The sequence below is a fragment of the Eurytemora carolleeae genome, unplaced genomic scaffold (genome assembly GCF_000591075.1).
Source record: "Eurytemora carolleeae unplaced genomic scaffold, Eaff_2.0 scaffold962, whole genome shotgun sequence".
NCBI lineage: Eukaryota > Metazoa > Arthropoda > Copepoda > Calanoida > Temoridae > Eurytemora > Eurytemora carolleeae.
The window spans coordinates 23,374-29,373 of NW_019396859.1; positions in this window are offsets into that span (position 1 = coordinate 23,374).

A 6,000-nucleotide genomic window follows, 5' to 3' on the forward strand; every position below is an offset into this window, starting at 1 on the left:
TGATGTTTAAACCTATTCCTAGTTGATGTTTAAACCTATTCCTAGCTGATGTTTAAACCTATTCCTATTTGATGTATAAACCTATTCCTGGTTGATGTTTAAACCTATTCCTAGTTGATGTTTAAACCTATTTCTAGGTGATGTTTAAATCTATTCCTAGTTGATGTTTAAACCTATTCATGATTGATGTTTAAACCTAATTCTGGTTGATGTTTAAACCTATTCCTAGCTGATGTTTAAACCTATTCCTAGTTGATGTATAAACCTATTCCTGGTTGATGTTTAAACCTATTCCTGGTTAATGGTTAAACCTATTCCTGGTTGATGTACAAACTATATTATTTGTATTTATCTCACTGTAGGTTGATGATAAATGTAGTATATAATAAATTCTATAGCAAAAGTCCTTTTACGAATCTCAGGAATTGAAACTCTGATGTTTTTGAAAGGTGTCTGAAGGTCCAGGTGTTAAGAGAAGGTTAGATTTGCTTCAGTATCTAGTTTACACTTCTATACAGTATATCTATATCTAATTCACACATCTCTACTGTATATTCAATATCTAATTTACACATCTCTACTGTATATTCAATATCTAGTTTACACTTCTCTGCAGTATANAGTTTAAACTCCTCTACACTATATTCAGTATTTAGTTTACACTTTTCTACAGTATATTCAGTATCTAGTTTACACTTCTCTTCTGGAAAGATATTACAGGTGTTTTATCAACTTTTAATACTTAGTTTTCTCAAACTTACTGAATATATTTTTAACGATATTTCTAAGATATCTTTATTTTGATTTATTTGAGTTATAAGTTTCTTTTAGTATTTTCATGTTAAAGGTTGATGTACAGGGTGTCCCAATAAACATGGGAATTAAATGACGACTTCTATATTGTCGTTGTTCCAAGCGGGATTATTTCATAAACTTAAGTTTGTAGTATCACAGTTAAAACATTTAACACCGAAAACTACTAGTCTCGGAATTTCCAAAATGTGGTCTACCATTTTTTTACTTTCAAAATTGAAGGATGTATAATGAAATTTGTCCAGATTCCAGTTTATTAAAACTAAACAATATTGTTCCAATATTTAATTTCTCCGTCAATTTTAAAGATACAAAAAGGGTAGACCTGATTTTGGAAAGCTCATTAGACTTTCAATCTTTTTTTGGTGCACTTTGTGTAATTTGTCAATTGTCGGAAATCAAAGACGATATTCAAGTCGTCTATCAATTCCCATGTTTATTGTGACACCCTGTAGATCACCCTGTATTTAATGAAACAGCACACAAGGTAAAATACCCACCCAGTAAATAAATGCTATGTCATAAAAAAATCCAGTAGAACCCATGAATTGTTGAATATAGAAATAGGACTGGCAGACTCAAAATATAGTTTTAAAGAGTTCAATGAACAAGAAACATTGCAATTTTGCAGATCCATTTCACTTAATAGGTTGTTTTTTGAGCATACTGGTAAAACCAAGGTAATAATGCAAGGAAAACTAATTGCAGTTACGTATACTCTGCGTACACATTGGAACCAGTTCTCACTGGGCGGAGTTTGTAAACAAGAATAGATACATCAGTGTTTGTTTAGTATCCGTGGAGGATAAAAGCATTTAATTTGATAATTTTGATGATTTACATAATAGTTCCCTTTGCCCTCCATGTCAGGCTTCGACATCCGTCTTGTGTTTACATTACCGCTCAGAGACAGTACTCTGCAGTACAAAAGATGCGTTCACCTACTCTGAAATAACTTTTCTTTTATTATAACCATTATAACATCTAATATACATAACATTGCTTTTATGTCGTCTTCTTAAGGCACGGGTATATGGGACTCACATTAAATAACTGCGCACTTTTATTCATAAAAAAAATAGTTATTTGGCGTAATATGAAGGTTAAAAATTAACATTAAATGAATCCTTACTTTTATTCATATTTTGTATACGCAATTATAATAATAAAATGAACAAACTTTATATATTTAATAAAACTATAAAAAGTTTACGCAAAAATAATGAACCAGGACAAACAATAAAATTCCAAGTATTAATTAAATTGTCACCAGGCGCGTCATAAATGCGTCATTCTAATATTTACGGAAATTATATAATTATATATAGTTTGTGCCACTTAGCAATATAAAGTTCAAGGCCGCAATGAAACTCATAAAATACGCAAAAATACAATGTGTAAAACTTTGATGCATAAATATTAGAATTGCATTTACGAATATACATACACAATACACATGCAGGAGCTGTTTAATTCTGAACACACATAAACACTAAATGTAAATGTGCAATAATTTCAATATTCAATACACATACTTTAGTTCAGCACGTTTAGGTTGAGAATTATAAATATTTGTTTACAGATTTGAAATGATAAAGTTAGCCTGGATGTGAAATCAAATCTAAGTGAAATTAGAGCGCAAAATCAAACGTAAGTGACTATAGTTCTTTTTAGATGAAGTTCGCGCATTTTAATAGTATTTTTCGTGGATTTTCAAAATTTTTTAAAATTCAGAATTTTTGTAGACAAATTTTAAACCTCATAAACCTTGCCTGGGATCATGTGAGGTCCCACACAAAATTTTTGACCCGATCGGTTCAGCCGTTTTGACCATTACAAACAAACAGTATATATAGATTATAGATACCCTGTTAGATCCCAAAAGGTTTATAAAAACCAAAAAACCAACCAAAAAAACCAAAAAAACCCAGCAAATTACGTTTAGTTTTCTCTCTAGGCTCCGTTTTATTTGTACCGCCCAGTCTTAAGAGTCTTATGGACCATACAAAATTGTACCGTACCATTTGTACCGGCCCGGCCTTAAGGACCATACAAAATGGTAGCGTACCCTTTTGTACCGGCCCGGCCTTGAGGACCAGACAAAATTGTACCGTACCCTTTGTACCGGCCCGGCCTGAAGGACCAGATAAAATTGTACCGTATCGAATTATACTTGTACCCTGAGACGCCCCTGTTATAGTAATGTGTGACATTTTTCTAGTCCTAATATTACATAGTGCTGTCTGAATATAACTAGAAATTGATCAATAGAATTGGATTGATCTAGTTTGGGCCAGAGACAATATAGACTGTTTAAATAAAAAAAAATGTCCGGTAAAAAAGTACCGGTTTCCTACTGTGTCCCTTACCCCCCCCCCCCTTCTATCCTACCCTCACCCAAGGGGATAAACCTACTACTACTACATAGTTTATGTACAGAAGTTTGCCAGTGTGTCCAGTGTTAGTCATAAAATCCAACTGTACAAATAATTTGAAGTTCAAATAGTCTCTTTTTTGTCTTTGGTATTATATTCATTAGTCGTTATTCACTGGTAGGATAACAATGGTTTATCGGATTCAATTTGGGAGAAGGGGGAAGTGGAAGTGTGGACGGAGGGAGAAGGTGTAATGTGGAGGGGGGGGGGGCTAAAAAACTTACTCATTTGTACACATTTTTTTACTGAATTAATCATGAAATATAAAATAAAAATTTTTTCCTTTAATCTTTTTCTTTCGAAACTATTTTCTTAGTTTCTTAATCAACAATTAAGTATTGTCGATTCAATGTTTTTTAATTTTATAATTTACTATTGACAATCTAAGTGTTTACAAATATTTCTATTTATATAGTTATAAATAAAAAAGAGCATGTATTTTTTACTGTTAGTATGGGAGGGGTGCAGGTCATTTTGTATTTGGTGAGGGGGGGGGGTAGAGAGAATTATTTGGAAGGAGAAAATATGCACTTCTTGGGATAATGTTTTAGAGAGTTTGACTAAATTCAGACTAGCTGATTTACTGTAAACTAGCTGATTTACTGTAAACTAGCTGACGTGTCCGGCCTTGCACGTGGGAAAAAATTTCAATTTAAGAAAAAAAATTTAAATTTTCAAAGAAAATTTTTTTTTATTAGCCTATATTACTCCCGGGGCACCCATGGGTTCCTTCAAAAAATGTCAGTTCATTAAGCCCAGCCATTTGGCCGGCTACAAGGAACATATATATACGAATGTATTGTTTAATTATACAGATAACACATCTTAATACCCAATTAATTAATCAATAAAATTGACGGTGCGTGGCGCAGATTTAAATATGCGCAAAATTTGGAATTTATTAAAATTTTCGGTCTAACTTTCACATGGCACATCGAAATTATATTAGATACTCGAGAATTGGAGAAATAATTTTCATGTTAGTAAAAATTGAACGGTCCATTTCCGATGCTAGTGGTATTATTAGCAAAATTATCAGTTTTCCAAGAAAAATTCGTTTTAATCGGAAAAAAGTTTTTTAGCTAGTTTTTTTTTAATTTAAAATTTATTAAAATGTCAAAACTATCTAAGATGTTTAAAAACTCTGAAACAAGGTTCAGACAATTGAAATATTAAAGAAATCCTTTGCCTAACGTCAAAATAAAATGTTGATGATTATTTCTAATTCTTATTTCTAAGTAGGATACTTTGGGTGTTATATGAAATATGTATCTGGAGTAATTGAGTATTGATTATAAGTCCTAGCTCTCTGCAAGATCCCCCTCCCCCCCTTTCATACATGCATTATATATGAGCATACAGATATATACCATTGGTTGAGGTTCGGCCCCTCCCCCTCCCTTCAATACTCCCCCTCCCTTTAAACCCCCCCCCCTTTGAGAGTGTGGTGCGGGAGAGGTTGGTTGGTCTGCGTCAGACCAACATCTCCATGGTGATGAAACATACACACTCTCAACCAGACCCGGAGAGGCCGGAGGAGAGGACGGAGAGAGGACGGAGAGAGAGGGGAGGAGAGAGGGAGTAGACCGGAGGAAGGCCAAATTTCCCAGACTAGCACACGGGGAAAACCAGAGTTCAATTAACTGTCTCTTTTTCTCTCTCGATCATTCACTCTTTTTTCTTTCTTCTTTCCTTATCTTTCATTTTCTCCTTCTATCTTTCCTTCCTTATCTTTCATTTTCTTCTTTTATCATTTTCCCCTTCTATCTTTCCTTCCTTATCTTTGATTTTCTCTTAGTATCTTTCCTTCCTTATCTTTCATTTTCCCCTTCTATCTTTCCTTCCTTATCTTTGATTTTCTCTTAGTATCTTTCCTTCCTTATCTTTTATTTTCTCCTTCTATCTTTCCTTCCTTATCTTTCAATTTCTTCTTCTATCTTTCCTTCCTTATCTTTCATTTTCTCTTTGTATCTTTCCTTCCTTATCTTTCATTTTCTTCTTCTATCTTTCCTTCCTTATCTTTCATTTTCTCTTTGTATCTTTCCTTCCTTATCTTTCATTTTCTCTTTGTATCTTTCCTTCCTTATCTTTCATTTTCTCTTTGTATCTTTTCTTATCTTTCATTTTCTCTTTGTATCTTTCCTTCCTTATCTTTCATTTTCTCCTTTTATCTTTCCTTCCTGATTTTTTTCTTTCTTTCCTTCTTTATCTTTTATTTCTTTCTTTCTTTCCTTATCTCCTATTTCTTTCCTGAGGTAACTCTTTTTCTCTCTCTTCATTCCTCATCCCTTATTACTCTCTTTTTATCTTTTATTCTTTATTTCTTATACCTTCCTTTCTCATCTTATATTTTTTCTCTTTTTCTCTTTCCTTTTTTATCTATTAATTATCTCTTTTTTATCATTTTTTCATCCTCTCTTTTTCTATCTCGGTCTATTTTTCTTTTTTCTTTCTTTTAAATAATGTGTCTTACAAAAGTTCATCCCTGTATCTATTGTTTTGTTCTCAAGCCTTTTCCCTTTTTCTTTCTCTCTCCTTCTTTTCTCTTCATTTTCTTTTTGGACTATTTTCTAAAGCTTTCCTTCATTCATCTTTTAAACTTTTCATTTCCAATTTCTTTCTCCTTTTTTCTTTTTCCTTTCACACTTCTTTCTCTTTATCTCTCTATCTTCCTTCATATTATCTTCTATTTCATGTTGCCTTTTTCGTTTCCTTTATCTAGACTTTTTCAAATTTATGCTTTTTTTGTCAT